The 18,888-nt window shown below is 40.8% G+C and overlaps 1 protein-coding gene and 1 pseudogene across 1 annotated transcript in view; one reads left to right on the top strand and one right to left on the bottom strand.

Annotated features, from left to right (window-relative positions):
• Positions 1-18,888, top strand: part of LOC124613600 (neuroendocrine convertase 2) — a 1,535,239-nt gene that overhangs the window by 830,567 nt on the left and 685,784 nt on the right. The gene's annotated exons all lie outside the window — the stretch shown is intronic.
• LOC124614331 lies at positions 6,341-6,458 on the bottom strand (annotated as a pseudogene).

Here is an 18,888-nt window from a genome sequence, read left to right as displayed (position 1 = left end):
CCTGAGCGGAGAATATCTCCAACCTAGGTGGGAATCGAACTCGGGCCGTTAGGTATGACATTCTGTCGCGCTGACCACTCAGCTACCAGGGGTGGACATAGTTCAAAGTGAAGTCAGAAGATGACGTGATGATGGTGTAACTTTACTTGCGGTTTATCACATTCTAGAGTTACAAAATCAATTATTCTTCTCTTGTGGAGCTTATATTGCCTAGCAAGAGGTTGGCAAAACGTTGTTATCCTTACCGAAAGTAGGTTGAGCCTATCATCCTTCTTCAGGAAACTTTCATCCAGCATAGTACGATCTTCATACTCTAACCGGAAATTACGCAACATTAGGTTCTTCGCATCGTCACACAGACGTGCGACAAGGACTGTAGTTAGAAAAATTTTCATATTCTCTTTCGTCATTTTTTTGCTGACCTCCGGTTCACATATTGTTTCATGTTTCTTTATAATATTGCCAAAAAGTGCCTTGTGGCTCTTGGAAACAGATACGGACCTATTAGCTACTCTACCACTCATTGATAGACCCACATCAGTTGGACATCTGAGCTATGCACAGATTATAACACATAGTGTTCAAAATGTAGACACTTCATAATTGAGCTGGCCACTGTTCCAAATATTTTCTTTGCCATACTCCAGTCTGTTACATACTTATCCACTGCTTCGACAAACTCTTGCGCCTTCTCACGAATACTATGATCTCCTGGTATGTTGTTACGTTTGACTAAAGTAGCAATATGCCTGGAAGAAGTGTCGTATTCACTATTAACTCTGTTGATAAAAATAATCTAAGCCGTGAAATTATCCAGGCCAGTCGCTTGAGACGCCTACATTTGCAGATGACAGTAGTTCACAGCAGATCGAAACACCCTCGCCCTATCAAATTGTGACATTACTTAGTCTTTTAAAGCTTTTAATTGTGGAAGTCTATTTCCCTTGAAGTGAGCTCGATCTCGCTACTAAATTAATCTTATTTTACCTTGTAGTTTGATTTACTTCTAATGCACATAATAACGCTTGTAAGTTTGCTAAGGGAGCTGAAGCCATGATTGTAATAGTTCAGTATGTTGTAATCAGTATTTTGTAACTTACTGGTCCCTGACATTTTTGGTACAGATGGTTCCTACTCACCCCCACTTGAGGTCTCCTGTTGCTTGTGGTCTTATATTGTTGGACGAGCCAACTTCAGGTTACTTATCCAACATATCTTTTTGCATTTATTCATCATGGCCATTTTATTTACGAATTATTATGCTCTATAACATATTCGTGAGCTCCACATCCTTGACTTCGATTACATTTACACACTTAGCTAGTTGTAATTTTGTCTGAAATTACGACGACATGCATAATATCAGTTTGCCTCTTGACACCGATGTATACTCTTTACAATTTAACCTACAGTAGAGCACTCCAAAAGACGATCTCATACTGCAGATATACTAATCATACAACCAAAGTAGTTGTTAGTGTAGGTACAACATTCCTCCACTGGATAGCGATAGCGGAAAACAGCTGTGTTTAGCATGCGAATGACTCATTTTACTGTTCTTGGGATGAGCGACTTACGTTCTAAGAACATTTTCGTGCGGTTCTCGGTGTTTGCGTTCACGCACTTGCCTTTTAATCAGAGTAAAATAGTGACAACAGCATTTTTTAACGAATGGTTAATACCTTGTAACCGAAGAACCCTTTTGCCTGCTGTTCTGAGTACATGAAAGTATGCGTCCATAAGCATGCCGCGAATACATAGAATTTAGACCCAAGAATTTATTTACAACGCAGTCGTACTATTTTATAAAAGGAAATATGGTACAGGTTATAGTACGCTGCAGTGTGCACATATTACCACGAAAGTAGCAGACTCCTTAAACCCGAAATTACCATTGAGGCGATGTTATGAATAACTCTCAGAAGTTTCAGTTCCATTGATAATTATTTCGACTCAAAACGTAATCATTGATACTGGAGAGAATATAATTGTCTGTTCATGAAACATGTAGCATTCTGGGTCAAAATAAAGAATGGCTCAAAATTTCTTATTCCACAGTCTGGAAGGATGCTTGCACCCTATCTAAAGAAGCCACGACAGAAAGTGGCAATAGTTCTTCCTCCTTTGCTGCACACTTAAAAGAAGCCAACCACAAAATACCTATTATTAATTAAAACACTACAGATGTTGCATGAATTACAAAAGGCAAGCCATGGATGTGGTGGAAGAAATCGAGGTTTACATCCATCTAAAAAACCAGTCCAACAGAGTTTTTAATGAACAAAAATATCTGTACAATGGAACTTTTCTCGACAACTTTTCGCCAATTCTACGAAGATACGTTATAGAACCGTAGAACGAATAGTCGTTGCTATACTCGAAAACTAATACGACCATAATGCGGTAAATGATGCAGTCATATAGTAGGTTATGAAAGTTTTATTCGATTTTCATGTTTTTCTTTACTGCTTCCTTGTACTACTGTGAGAGCAAAGCTATAAACAAGTATATGCCCGAATTGTAAACTATACGCCATAGCTTCAATTTAACTGAATGTATCTCAATATTTTACATTCACATGAAGTAATAACAACCGTTAACCACAGTCTATATGTACTGAATACATCGACTTTACATAAAACATCTTTATAACAACTGTTCATAATAGACGTGCTCCCATAATAACGGAACAAATATTTCAGACTACTTTTGTGAAAATTACATGCAGTCATATTTACAACGACAACGAACAGTAAGTAAATATGCATGAGAGCGAAGACCATAATCATTAACGAATCATCTGTGGAATAAGTTATTCTCTTCCTCGCATCTCCACGCTGAAAAAATCGACTTCTATATAAGAACTATGCAACAACTGCGCAAAAGTAACGTGTTCTCATATTAACTAACAAAATTTCCAATTAATTTTATAACAATCACATGTAGTCATAATTATAAAACAGGAACGAAGATGTGTATGGCAAAATGAACCATTAACTAATCTTCTATAAAGAAGTCATAACCCTCCCAGTATATCTTGGACTATGATTTGTTCTCATGTTAAATTCTTAAGTGACACAAATTTATTCAGTGTATAGCGGTTCCGTGTAAGAAACTTGAAAATAACCTAAGACCGGAATTGTAGGATCGTACATTAAATAAGGAAAACGTCAGTTAAAGGCATCAAAAAAATCATTTAACAAAGCAAAGAATAAAACAACTAGAAATTCTATACGGAATGAAAAATGATGTAAAAATTTATCCAAATGAGTGTGTGATGAATTCAGCAAGACTATTATTCGATTGAATCAATGAAAAACCGATTTTGTGCTATGTTCCTCGAAATACCCACCTCACTGAACAACGAACGAAAAGTCTGAACATAAGTAAATGCACATTAAAGACCTAACAATTCTGCTAACAATATAACACCAAGGTGCAGGATGCTAGCTTACACTTGTTACTCAAATGGTTCAAATGGCTCTGAGCACTATGGGACTTAACATCTGGGGTCATCAGTCCCCTAGAACTTAGAACTACTTAAATCTAACTAGCCTAAGGACATCACATACATCCATGTCCGAGGCAGGATTCGAATCTGCGACCGTAGCGGTCGCGCGGTTCCAGACTGAAGCGCTTAGAACCGCTCGGCACTTTTTAGACGTCGTATCAGAAAGCACCTTGAAAGCAAGTTAATACATCGCTCTCTCTAGCGCAGCTGCAACATGTCCCTACTTGGAAACTCCGACAGCAAATGACTGTAACAGACTCCACTATACTGCTTTCTGAGATTCAAATGCGCATGCACACAGGGAACAAATGATCGCTCTCGCCTGCTGTTGACCACCGCTTCAATTCACCAAGGTAAATCACGTAAGACATCCCTTCTCAGCTAGTGAAAGACTGTGATACCTTCAGCAATCGATCTCTTGGTACGGAACATCTTTGAAGTACCCAGAATGAAATTTTCACTCTGCAGTGGAGTTTGCGCTGATATGAAACTTCCTAGCAGATTAAAACTGTGTGCCGGACAGAGACTCGAAGTTGGGACCTTTGCCTTTCGCGGGCAAGTGCTCTACCATCTGCGGTCCCGAGTTTGAGTCTCGGTCCAGTACACAGTTTTAATCTGCCAAGAAGGTTCTTATCAGCGCGCACTCCGCTGCAGAGTGAAAATTTCGTTCTGGAAACATCCCCCAGGCTGTGGCTAAGCCATACTTCCGCAATATCCTTTCTTCCAGGAGTGCTAGTTCTGCAGGGTTCGCAGGAGAGCTTCTGTAAAGTTTGGAAGGTAGGAGACGAGGTACTGGCGGAATTACAGCTGCGAGGAGAGGTCGTGAGCTGTGCTTGGGTAGCTCAGTTGGTAGAGCACTTGCCCGTCAAAGGCAAACGTCGTGAGTTCGAGTCTCGTTCCGGCACACAGTTTTAATCTGCCAGGAAATTTCATATTATAGGTATGATTATGAACCATTGTTTGTAGAAGAAAAAAAAAATTTTGAAAGCTAAGACTGTGACAAGCAACTTGTATTATGATTACCGTTCCATTCTGTGCGGAGACTGTTCCTCGATGTATCTCGTACATCCACTCGGAAGTCAATAGCAACGTTGCTGTTTATGAAACAGGTGTTGCTCCTCAAAAAGAGTGACAGCATCAGTCAGAAAGACCTGCTGAACGTAAAGTGTCCTCTCCCGTAGAGGACTGCTTTGGCGGGTGACACAGGCTGTGGGTGAAAGACTCAGGCAGCTTTGATGTGAGTGAAACAAAATCCTGCGGCTTCTCAACAGGTTTTAATTAACTCCTCACGCCTTTAAAAACGATTATCAAAGAAGTGTATGAACCTAACCGCAAGTATGAAGCTCTCTGAAGGCGCCCGAGAACTGAAATACTGAGTCATCCTCCAAGCGTTGCTAGGTGGAACGTAAATAAAGGGAAAGGAAGGCATAGACAATGCAGACACAGTTATAATTCAAAAATTTACTAAATAGGGTGTATTATTCAAGCTTCGTTTGCAGTGCAGTTTTTACGCCGTACAGTGAGCCGAGAAGATTGAGATCGTCAACTTTTCTGTTGCAAATGGAAGTTCGTAATCACTCCTGATGATATTAACAATAATTTCAGATACCTACAAGTGACCTAGAACTACGTGAAGTAGAACAACTCTTTGCAAAGTGTGGACTGTTGCTCAGAGATCATGGAGTTAGTAGAGTGTCTGTATCTTTTATGTTTAACGTTAGACGCAAAGCCACTCTATCGGGACAGTAAACGTATGTGACTGCATTTTGAATGGGACTAAGATTATGGAAACACCACAAACACAATACATTACTATGTCTAAAACGGTGCAAGAAAACTTTGGCGTTCATAACAGATTTCAGTTGTCGCGGAATGGATAACCACATGCTTTACATGGTTTTCAACGGTATCTCTCTTCCTGCAAAGCAGTAGAAAATTCAGGTAACGATGATGGAGGTGGATAGCGATCACACACTCTTCTCTACAAAGTAGACGACAAACACTGATTAATATTGAGATTTGATGATTGTGGTGGTCATGGAACATGCGAAAATTCATCCTCGTGCTCACAAAACCATCCCTGAACTACGCGAGCCGTGTGAACATGCGTGCTGTCGTCTTGAAACATGGCGTCACCATTGGAGGACAAAGACTGTAACTGTGCGGCCCATGAATAGCACGATATGGCTTCCAAAATTATCACCGAACACCTCGCTATGTTTCACTCTTAGGACGTAAACTCGCCAAGAAGTTGAAAGCAGTATGAAACAAGAGTCATGTGACCAAATGACATTCTTCCATTGGTCCATACTCCAGGTTTTATGGCTTCAGCACCATGTTTTACTATTACGAGTATCTGCATCGCTGTTGAGTGGTTTTGAAATTCCAGCTCGCTCTGTAATGCTGTGCTTATGGAGCTCCTTTCGTGGGATATATATATAGTTCTGACAGGGTTCTCGAGTGCGACGTTCAGTTCTACAGTCTACAGTTTTTGGTCGTAATCCTCTTCAATGGCAGTCTGACACGATAACTCAACACAAACCTTTATCCGCGTTGTGACAGCAGATGATGTTTTCCGCCTTACCTTTATTCAGTATAAAACTTCAATACAGTGTCTCTCGAAACACCAAACACTTTGGCTACGTTGGTCGCGGAAGCACCGACCATATCAGCACCAACAATTTGCTCACATTCAAATTCATTTAAAACTGAAAACTAAACTCCAGCACACCGCTCTCCTAGCCGCATGTCAGTTTAGGAGACCGGAGCTGCTACTTCTCAATCAAGTAGCTCCTCAGTTTGCTTCACAAGGGCTGAGTGCATCCTGCTTGCCAACAGCGCTCGGCAGAGCGGATGGTCACCCATCCAAATGCTAGCCCAGTCCGACAGAGCTTAACTTCGGTGATCTGACGGGAACCGGCGTTACCACTGCAGAAAGGCCGTTGGCTTCGAATCCGTTTAGCCTGGAAGTAATTCGCTTGTAACTACATACACTCAGCTCTGACCATGACTAACACACCGCATTGATGACATTGCACAGTGAAATACAAAAACACAACCTGCAGGCTTGGCTAGCTCATGCATTTATGATTAAGCATACATTTCTCATAGTGTTTCCATATTTTTGTCCATCCTCTGCATATTGACGTCTGTCCTTTGCGTTTGACTGTACGGTCTGCATAACAAAACGATGATATCCGTTTATGATCCATTTAGTGCTAGAATACGGAATGTACTGTTCGCACCACTATATATCAGATGCCATTTCTCTAAATTTTTCCCTCGTGAATATCACGCAAAAGAAAAGAAGAAGAAAGCAATACACTATAATCCACAAAAATAGCGACATCGTGGAGACTGCCTGCAAAAAAACTAAAATTTTCATGAAGCGTACTCTAGGCGATTATAAGTGGTTCTGAGTGCTGAAGTGCTGAGTGCTGTATACATCGCAAGACGCTGAAAAATCGTATTTATGTTCATTAATTGTTCCGCTCGTAGAGTGTTCTGAAAAAAAAATATTAGTTCCATTTTCTACCACTAGCTGAAAATTGGGTCCTGTAAGCAGTCAGATTGTGAAATGTTTCCTGGATTCCGACGGTATGCTATTTGTTTTTGGGCGCCAGGGATTTATTTCTTTTGGGAAGTGATTGTTGGTATTATGAGTTAAGAATATTGCTGGTAAAGTTGTTTTGTCTGAACGGCAGCAAAAGCAGCGCTGCACTGTGAGGATATCGGCGACAGAAACAGCTGTGAACAGGACCATGTCAATAAATAAATTTGAAGAAACAGGTGAATTAAATGGTCTAGCAGGTACAGAGAGGCGGCCCATTCCCATGGTAGTTGCTGATGAAGTTGCTATATCTGTAACAGACAGCAAAAGCCTCAGATTCTGCAGCCAGCGCTCGAGCTGTGTCACAGGAATTCTCTCTCCTTTCTTCAACAGTTCAAAAGATTGTGCGGCGCATTTTACACTGGTATCCAACCAAGATTGAGAATGTGCACCCAATGAAGCCCCAGATAGGCTATAACGCCATGTCTTTGCCCTTTGTTTTTTGGGACGCATGGTAGTGGATGACAGGAGGCCAGGGAATATTCTTCGGACAGACAAGGCACAATTTACTCTGCATGGTGCCGTGAATGCAGAGACCTGAGGCACGTTAGATTCTACTCCGGCATCCGTCGCTGCTCTCTGCTTATGTGAGTGTGTGTTGTTTCAGAAATTCCTCCATTCTCGGTCCCTTTTTCCTTCGAGGATATGACACGTCGTGGGCCTTTTAGGTGTAAGTAATATCTGCACATTATATGGACTTTCTTGTGCAACATGTGATTCTAGCTTCGCAAGAGTGTAATTGTGCCCACATCACTATCTTCATACAAGATGGGGCTTGCCAGTTGAAAGATCTGCTTCGTGAAACCTGCGGTAACGGCCGCTTCATCTCTAGGAAATAGCGAGATGTGTGGCCTTCCAGGTTCACTGACCCAAATCCATGTGACTTCTGGTTGTTGGCATATCCGAAAGATCGTGTCTATCAGGGGTGTATCCGGAATGTTGCTAAGCAGAAGGATGGCATAAGATAACATCTATCTCTGATTACATTGCATATGCTCTGAGAAACTGCCGACCATGCTGTGTTACGTAGCCAGCATGCTGAAAAGTCGGTAGACAATTCTGAACATATGTTGTAACTCGTGACCGTATCGTAATAAACGTGCTAGAACCACCGTTATCATGTATTTGATAGTTCCTCCCATTTTCCTGCACCCACACCACATTCTGACTGGTCCCTGTTTCGATTCCCGGCCAGGTTGGGGGATTTTCTCTGCCCGGGGACTGGGTGTTTGTGTTGTCCTCATCATTTCATCATCATCATTCGTGACAGTGGCTAGCTTGGATTGTGAAAAAATTGGGGCTTTGTACAGGTGCTGATGGCCGCGCAGTTGAGCGCCCCACAAGCCACACATCATCATCATCACATTCTGACTGCTTAAAGTGCCACACGTTCACCTAGTGGCACAAAGTAGCTTTTTTTTTTTTTTTTCGTCACACTCCGTGAGCGCACCGATTGACAAACATACCTACGACGTTTCAGCCTCCTGCAAAGTACACAGCCGGCACTGCAACAATAGGAATACCGACCGTTTGATTATAAACACCCGGTACATACGAGGGTTATTCCAAAAGTAAGGTCCGATTCGCCGTAACTATTGAAATTTGGCGCCAATGACAAAACACGCATGCGCGCCGACTCCCGGCAAGCCTTGCGCGTCAAACGCCGCCATTCGCTTTGTTACTGTTGCTGAGTGTAGTTCACAGTGTCACTTTACAATGTTTAAGACAATTGATCAGCCCGCCGATTGTGAAGTAAGGGCAGTGATACGGTTTTTGTCTGCAAGAAACAATTCAGCGGCGGAAATCCATCGGCAGATTACTGAAGTGTACGGTCCTAACATAATGAGCGACAGTAAAGTGCGCAAGTGGGTGCGAGCTTTTAATGAAGGACGGGATAATGTGCACGATGAACCACGGTGTGGCCGACCATCAGTGATTTCAGACGATTTGGTCAATGCGGTTGACAAAAAAATTCGTGAAGATCGCCGATTCACTATTACAGACGTAGACATGCATTTTCCGAATGTGAGTAGAACAACTTTGTACAGAATTGTGTCTGAACATTTGAAGTTTCACAAATTGTGTGCCCGTTGGGTTCCCAGGCTGCTTACTGAGCCCCAACGAATGAAAAGAATGGCTTTTGCTCTTGATTTTTTGGAGCGATATCATAAGGAAGGTGACAGTCGTTTAGACAATGTTGTCACAGGGGATGAGACATGGGTTTCTCACATCACTCCAGAGTCTAAACGTCATTCAATGCAATGGCGTCACACGTCATCGCCAGTCAAGGTCAAGGCAAAGCAGACAATTTCAACACGTAAGGTTATGGCGACTGTGTTGTGGGATAGACGTGGAGTATTGTTAGTCGACTTTATGGAGAGAGGAACAACGATTAATAAAGCCGCCTACTGCTCTACCCTGACTAAACTTCGACGTGCAATCCAGAATAAGCGACGTGGTCTTTTGTCGTCTGGAATCTTGTTGTTGCATGACAATGCCAGACCCCACACTGCAAATGAAACGCAAGCTCTGATCAAGAAATTTGGATGGGAACAGATGGACCATCCTCCTTACAGTCCGGACCTGGCGCCAAGTGATTTCCACCTGTTCCGTTACTTAAAGGAGTTTCTCGGCGGCAAGCGCTTCGACACAGATGATGAAGTGAAAGAAGCAGTTAAGGACTGGTTATCGTCACAGGCGGCCGATTTCTATAACATGGGCATTCAAAAGCTTGTTGAACGATGTGACAAATGTTTAAATAAGTATGGAAGTTATGTAGAAAAATAGATAAAGATGTAAGGAATGTAAATAAAACAATTGTTTTGAAAAAACATTTTAGTTTTGATTTTTTTTTATAACCGGACCTTACTTTTGGAATAACCCTCGAATTGGATGCAAAAATGAGAAGCATTTTAGCTTAGAATGTATGAGTAACACCTGTTACGTTGTGTACATACACAAGGAAAGCTTATACAGCGCTTTCCTCATTCATAAATCACGTTTAAATGCTGACTGGTTGTGAAAACATCGTGTAGGGCTCCGTCTGAGGAGGGAAAACGTCTAAAGACATATATAGACATTTGAAGCCTGCATAATACAATCTTATCAAGACTACAATTTTCGTTACGCGACATCACTATTCTCTTTACTAGGGATTCCACGGCTGACGTCCGAAAATGGAATCGATGGGTTTAGGAGGGCCACACTCAAAGCCTTCCAGGGTCTCAGCAATCTCAAGTGATTACAGCCCAAGTCAGATGCCTTGTTCGTCCGGCCGTGCAACTTCGTACAGCCACGTTATTTACCTCGGGTCAAGAGTGACCTTGTTTGTAGCAACACACGTACACACATGGACATCTCGACCAACACAAACTGCCACCACGGCGACATCCGTTGGAGCTTTTTTTGACGGTAGCAAAAAAATGGTTCAAATGATTCAAATGGCTCCAAGCATTATGGGACTTAACATCTGAGGTCATCAGTCCTCTAGACATAGAACTTCTTAAACCTAACTAACCTATAGACATCACACTCATCAATGCCCGAGGTAGGATTCGAACCTGAGACCGTAGCAGCAGCGCGGTTCTGGACTGAAGCGCCTAGAACCACTCGGTCACAGCGGCCGGCTGGCGGTAGCAGAGAGGCACGCCGACAAAGGTGCGAGCTACGAACAACACTGAACAAACAAGCACCACGTTGGACGTTATGAGCATAAGGAGGCGTCGTCATAAGGATAGAGGTGAAGCACCTGCTGCAGAAGAAATGCTACAACCATCAGCCGTCGTTTCTCCGTAGCCAGGCACATAATACGATTACTTCCGGTTGGCATAGCAGGTAATTTGCGCAGCAGGCGTTACATATCTCATGTGCACTATAACTTCGAGATCTCTGTGACGTCATCTGTCATTAAGATAACTCAATACCTCGTGTTTCCAGTGCCGTTGTAGATCTGTTCGACAGTTGCCATGGCATTTTCTCATTCACTGTAAACATTTGTTCATGGGCTGCCACCACCCACGTGCCATCACGCCTTGAAGCAGCACGGAATAACGTAGCGTTGCTTGTAAGCACTGATTTGGAGAGAAAGCATCCTGGGTCCCTTGTTTGATGCCAGCCACTACGCCACTACTTAAATTTTAAATAAAAATCATCAGCAACGTTGACCCAAGACTTTCAGCCTAAGGAGTCACACGCGTTCTGTCAATGGCCTCGTCAAAGAGGGAGGAGGAGCCGAGAGAGACAGGGCACTTTCTCGGCCAGATGGTGAGAAACTGCCCTAAAAGATGAAATAATCAGTAATGATCTATAGCATGAGGATTCAGAAGTCAAATGGAAACTACTGTATCAAAGACACCAGTGGTCTGTAATTGGAAAATAATCATGATGATTTCTCCGTTGCCAAAAGATTCCGAAAGAGTCCCCTGAATAGCCAACGAAAGGATAACATTCTACGAGTCAGGTGGTGTAATTTCGGAAGCCTAAATGTGGCAGCGAAGTTAGACAATCATAAAAGAGAAATGCAAAGACTCTGTCTATTTTGAGTGGGAGTCATTGAATTGAAGAAGATAAGGATCTCTGATCATGTGAATGTGGCGTAACATCAGCATCAGCGGGAAATGGTGCAAGCGGAATAGGATTCCGAAGGCAGGTTAGAGAGTGATCTATTTTGAACTATCTCAAAACGTAAGAGGCAATGTTATTACTGGCCCATTATCACCCAGATCAAATCGCTAAGGGAAGAAACTTGAAATTTGTAATGTGCCAATCTTATACAGGGTGTTACAAAAAGGTACGACCAAACTTCCAGGAAACATTCCTCACACACAAAGAAAGAAAATATGTTGTGTAGACATGGTCCGCAAACGCTTACTTTCCATGCAGAGCTCATTTTATTACTTCTCTTCAAATCACATTAATCATGGAATGGAAACACACAGCAACAGAATGTACCAGCGTGACTTCAAACACTTTGTTACAGGAAATGTTCAAAATGTCCTCCGTTAGCGAGGATACATGCATCCACCCTCCGTCGCATGGAATCACTGATGCACTGATGCAGCCCTGGAGAATGGCGTATTGTACCACAGCCGTCCACAATACGAGCACGAAGAGTCTCTACATTTGGTACCGGGGTTGCGTAGACAAGAGCTTCCAAATGCCCCCATAAATGAAAGTCAAGAGGGTTGAGGTCAGGAGAGCGTGGAGGCCATGGAATTGGTCCGCCTCTACCAATCCATCGGTCACCGATTCTGTTGTTGATAAGCGTACGAACACTTCGACTGAAATGTGCAGGAGCCTCATCGCGCATGAACCACATGTTGTGTCATACTTGTAAAGACACATGTTGTAGCAGCACAGGTAGAGTATCCCGTATGAAATCATGGCGGTGAATCGAGGAAGTACAGTACATACTGACGAAACTAAAATAAGCTCTAACATGGAAATTAAGCGTTTCCGGACACATGTCCACATAACATCTTTTCTTTATTTGTGTGTGAGGAATGTTTCCTGAAAGTTTGGCCGTACCTTTTTGTAACACCCTGTATTGTAGGCGTGGTTCAAGAAGGGATTTTTCGAAATAGGGGAATAGGGGATGGAGCGCTTTTTGAAAACTGTCACTATTAAGGCGATTTTGACGCTTCACCTTTGAAAATTTATATTTCGTTTCTCGGTCAGAAGCAGAGAAATACGTGTTTCAGCATTTTTGGAATTTAACTCTATGGGGATAAAATAGTGGGTGAAAAATGTTCAAATGTGTGTGAAATCTTATAGGACTTAACTGCTAAGGAATCAGTCCCTAAGCTTACACACTACTTAACCTAAATTATCCTAAGGACAAACACACACACACTCATGCCCGAGGGAGGAATCGAACCTCCGCCGGGACCAGCCGCACAGTCCATGACTGCAGCGCCTGAGACCGCTCGGCTAATCTCGCGCTGCAAATAGTGGGTGAAAGCTTTTTTTTTTTTCAAAATATATCGTCATTAAAGAACTACTACAGCATTTTTAAAACTACCTCTATGAAAATTGGTATTTGACCTGTCGGTTAAAAATGAAACAATACATGTTTCAATGTTTCTGGACATTCAAACTCCTGAGGGAGTGCAATAGGGGATGAATATTTTTAAGCAAATATTTCGTTACATTAAAAAATTTTAAAGCTAAATTTATGTAAATTGGTATTTCACTTCTGGGTTAGATGTAAAGAAATATTTGTTAGAGGATGAAAAGTTCTATGGGAGTTCCTCCAGAAGAACGCAAAAACCATGATTAACAAAAACTTTGGACTCTAGATACCAGAATAGCTTTCTGGTCAGAAGTACATAGGGCAAAGACCATGCTTATATGCTTTTAATCAGTGTGAAGCGCTTAGAAGGAGTTGAAATTTGTGAACAATATAAAATTCGATTAAATAAAAACAGAACAAAAAAAATCTCTACAGGCCACACAGTCTAAGTGAGCGAAGAAGAGGGCGCTAAGCTAGTACAGTCACGTAATATTTCACATTATAGTTGACAGCAAACCATACAACATAAATATACATTCCACTGTCGAAAGCAAAAGATGAAGAGATACAGGAAGTATATATAGCGATAATGAAAGTGTGATTCAGCGTATCAATGGAGATGAACATCTAATAATCATTGGTGACTGGAACACGGTAGTGGTGAAGGGAATCTGAGACAGAGTTATGGAATAATATGGGCTCAGTTGCAGGAATGATAGAGGAGGACGGCTAATGGAGTTCTGCTGTAAACTTCAAATGGCAACATCGAATACTCTGTTCAGCCGGACGGTGTAGCCGAGCGGCTCTAGACGCCTCAGTCTGGAACCGCGCGACCACTACGGTTTAAGTAGTTCTAAGTTCTAGGGGACTGATGACCTCAGGTGTTAAGTCCCATAGTGCTCAGAGCAATTTGAACTCTGTTCAAAAATGACCACAGTAGGAGGTATTCTTGGAATAAGGCGGGAGATACCGGCTGGATTACATAATGGACTGACAGGGATTCTTAAATATGATGTTATATTGAAAGGCGTACCCAGGATCAAATTTAGACTCAAACCACAATTTAGTAATGATGAAAAGTAGGTTGAAGTAAGGTATGATGATGTACGTTTGAAGTTCTGTAACACTGTAGATACTGTGATAATGAATACCACAGTAGGCAGTTCAGTTGAAGAGGAGTGAACGTCTCTCAAAAAGGCAAATTCAGAAGTTGAACGGATAAATACAGATGTTAGAAACGTAATTGCGAAAGAACCTTGGTTAACAGAAAAACTATTTCAACTGAAAGATGGAATAAAGAAGTACAAAAATGCTCAGGAAAAGACAGCAATACAGCAATATACCTCAATACGAAATTAAATAAATATGAAGTGTAGGGACTCTAAGGTAAAGTGGGTCAGGAAAACTGAAAAAATGGAAAAGAAATTGCCGTCGGAAGAACATACTGAGCATACAGAAAAGTCAAAAGAACCTTCGATGAAATTAAAAAGAGAATATAGTAGATAGGCGAAAAAAATACACTGAAGGCCTCTGCGACGCGAAGAAACCAAATGATGTGTTAGAAGAAGAACTGGTAATCGATATGGATGACACAGGTGATCCCGTATTACAGTCGAATTTAATACTTTGAAAGACTTGCGATCAAATAAGGCGGAAGGAATGGATAATAATCTTTCGGAATTTCTGAAGTCATTGGACGGAGTGGCAACCAAACAACTATTCAAGTGGTGAGTATAATTCATGACACTAGTAACACAGCATCAAACTTTCGAAAAAACATCATCCGCACAATTAAGAAGATAGCAAGGGCGGACAGGTGTGATAGCTATCGCAGAGTCAGCTCATGCATCCAAGCTGCTGTCAAGAATAACGGACAAAAGAATAAAAAACATAAATGTTGATCTGTTAGGTGACGATCAGTTTGGCTTTATGAAAGGTAAAGACACTAGAGAGGCAATTCTGACGCTGTGCTCGATAAGAAAGCAAGATAGAACGTAAATGAAGACAAGCTCGTAGGATTTGTCGACCTAGAAGAAGGGTTCGTCAATGTAAAATGGCGAAAGATGCTCGAAATTCTGAGAAAAATAGGGGTAATCTATAGGGAAAGACGAGTAATATACTTTAAGTACAAGAACCAAGAGAATGTACTAGAACACCAAGAACGAAGTGTTCGGATTATAAAGGGGATGATACAGGGAATCAGCCTTTCTCCTTTACTACTGAGTCTGTACACCAAAGAAGCAATGGTGGAAATAAAGGAGTAGGATTAAAATTAAAGGTGAAAGAATATCAACGAAGAGCTTCGATGATTCCATTTCTATCATCAGTGGAAGTGTGAAAGGATTTTAGGACTTATTGAACAATATGAACAATATAATGAACACAGAATATGGACTGAGGGTTAATCGAATAAAGACGAATGCAATGAGAAGCAGTGGAAATGAGATTATTAGGTACTTCATTTCTGAATGACGCTGATTACGCAGTGTTGTTCATTTAATGACATTGGTTATGAAATTGACATCAGAGTTAGAGACCCTGGAACAGACGAAGTGATGGAATTCTGCTACCTTGAAAGCAAAAGTAACTCGTGACGGACGAAGTACAGAGGACAAAAAAAGCAGAGAAGCGTAGGAAAAAAAGGGATTCATGGCCAAGAGAAGTCTACCGGTATCAAACATTGTGCTTAATTCTAGGAAGAAAATTATGAGAACGTACTTTTCGAGCGCAGAATTATTTGGAAGTGCGTAATGGACTGTGTTACCATGTTGTTCGTAGTTGCTTCACAGTTCCTGAAGGTATTTTCGTTAGAGATTTTCCCATAAGATGCATTTCTTTTTTTGTTTTTTAAGTAAAGCATCATCAGTGGTCGGTAGTTAGAGATATTTACAATTTCTGCTTGCTTCCTCGGCTGCAGTAAGAAATGCCATCGCTAGCACGTCTTTGGTGTCTCTCTTCATTAGATACTGATATTTGTAGTAATTTTTCGCTGCTATGCAGAACTACGCATTTCTTACGTTTTACACAGCATACGTTTTGCGTATAAGTGTGTATTGTGTTTTGTAGTGTTGCCAACATAATATTGCCATTAATTTGTCTTTGACCTATGTTCTTTTAGTTAACTATATGTGTGTTATTCTATTTAATTATGTTGCTGTGTAATTATATACTGTGTAAGAGTAATGATGGATGTCTTTTTTATGAGTGAACATAAGTGCATAGTAGTGTGACGGGTAGTGAGTTGGAGGAAAAGGTGAGAAGCAAGTAGTAAAATGAAACAGGTGGGGATAGTGGGTGAGATGAAAGCGTGCATTGGTTAGGTGGAGAGGGTGAAGGATGGAAAAGGCTTTTTTTTTTAATTTGATTTTTCAATTATTTTATGTAGTGTTTAGTTTCCAATATTTGTTTGGACATTGAGCAAATGTTCATTTTGTGTTAATACTTTGTATACGTGGAAATTTTCAGGGAAAGGGAGGTGTATGTCTTTACAGACGTTTATGTTTTTCATATCTTTTTCAATATTGGCTGGTCTGTTCTTGTTTTAGATTATCTGCAAATGTTGAATGTTTTGTACCATATTTCAATGATCTGATGTGTTCTTTATATCTTGTGTCGAATGTCCTGCCAGTCATTCTAATGGATATTTTTTCATAATCTCTGTAACCGAGTCGATAGATACCAGTTTGCTAGTATCTGTCTGCCTTTTGTTTTGGTTTTGGGACGTGTTTTGTAATGAGTTATTTGTTTTGCAAGCAGTGTTTACGCCTTACTTTTTGACTGAATTACCTATTTTATGTGTGGGTTTGTTATAATAGGTCATCGCGGGCCATTTCTGTGGTAGTGCAGGTTATATGTGTTGGCGTGGTTTGGTTCTTTTTTTTTCATTATAATGCTTTATCTTCCTGTTAAGTTTATCTACTGCTGTTTTTTGTAGGCATTTTTAATGCTATTTCTTTTATAATGGCCGGCTCTTTTTGGTAATCCTGTTCAATCTGTTTAACATGTATCTAATTGCAGCCTGTTTTTGATTCTGTAAGTGGTTTGAAGTTACATTTAAGATAGTGGCACTTGTTTGGCTTTACTTTATATGTCAAATACATGTTTGTTTAATCTTTTTTTTATGGTTATGTCTAGAAAATTGAGTGCGTTTCTTGTTCTTGTTCTTGTTCTTTTTCTTCTTCTCCTTTTCTTCTTCTTCAGCGATCTCTTTCATCATGGTACAGTTATACAGTTGTCAATGTCCAAAACACAAAATATCCTGTGATACGTATTTTTACACAAGGCAGTTACGAATTCTTCACAAATTGTGAAATCCTTTTAAAAGAAAGCCAATAGATTTTGTGCGTCCCTTTGTTACTTTGGCGAGGTGATTTTCGCCGGCGAAAACTGGATGACCGGTGTTTTCAAGGACGCAAATTAAATTCTTTTATTGCTTATCTAGCAAAGAATAAAACAGTAGCTAGTGAATACTATGGAAGTTTCCTTAATGAACTCATTATTGTTATTATTATTATTATTATTATTATTATTATTATTCATTTGATCTAGGAAACTCCCATAGCATTCACTAGGTACAATCGTGTAAAATGGGACTTTGCTACAAGTTAAGGCATGAGAGAGTGACAAAGTTACGCCGTCTGTCTGTAAAATAACACATTTTTTTCTATTTTATTCGTTGTTCACGTCTTTTGGCGTTTTTATAGCCTGTGGCTTTATCGAAAAACAGGACTGGCCTACCATTTGGTTAAAGAGTTACGATAAGTCACCTAAAATAACATGAAGTTTGACCGATTTACTAAAACAAAGGCCGTGAATATGGGAATAAAACCGATTAAGAGGTCAGTCAGACCCATGTCTAGAAGAATCAGAAATTCGTCTCCAAATTAGTCGAAGATTCTACGTTGAAGAGAGCTATTTACAGGTATAAACAATGATTTTACCATCTTTTCTCATTGAAGTACATTTCCTCTACAGTAGCAGTACATGCGCTGTTTTGACTCGTAAAAGACGACAAACGATAATATGAACAACTAAGTAAAATTTGAGAGAATACAGGGATGTCATGTTGTATTGTTTAATTTCCGTATCGCATTATGCGTAAGGCATAGGACCCATTATTGTACTAACATACTGCCCAGCTGGTCAAGTTAATGTGCCCTGCAATAACAACTCATTTATGTCCTGCCCGCAGTCCTGTGTTGTCTGTTCACACGAATGACAAAGGCGGCCGTCATTTGGAGTATTATTTGATTTCCATTCTGCATAACGCTGACAGTCGATAGGGACCAATGGGAGAGACTAACGATAATTGCTATCGGTCTCGTGTTTGAGTCGTTTGGAGATGTGATACAGGCCCAGCTGGCCATGATATGCTTAGTGTGTACTCGATAATGACTCATAGTCCCATGAAATGGTGCAAGCTGTTTAGTTTATCTATCCGCCCGCCTGTTTCTGGTTAATCTGCCTGACACGAAACCTGCAAGCGACGCTGAAATCTATCACATAATTCAGTCCGCTCGCGGAACGTCTGAAAGACGTGCAGCTTGGCGACAAATAATAATCCTCTACTTACAACCTACCTACAAATGCATACGTGTCAGATTGCACTGCTGTCTAGAACACGAAAACGTTTGCAACATTGTCCTGTAGATATAACAACGTTCAGCAAAGACGACTAATGTTCGTACAGTTACTAAAGAGTCTCTTCGAGATTTCTGAATCAAAAGTGAACCAAAATCATAGGTGTTTTAACTAAAA

Source organism: Schistocerca americana, chromosome 4 (genome assembly GCF_021461395.2).
Source record: "Schistocerca americana isolate TAMUIC-IGC-003095 chromosome 4, iqSchAmer2.1, whole genome shotgun sequence".
In the NCBI taxonomy this organism is placed as follows: Eukaryota; Metazoa; Arthropoda; class Insecta; order Orthoptera; family Acrididae; genus Schistocerca; species Schistocerca americana.
This window is presented reverse-complemented; position numbering and strand designations above follow the sequence as displayed.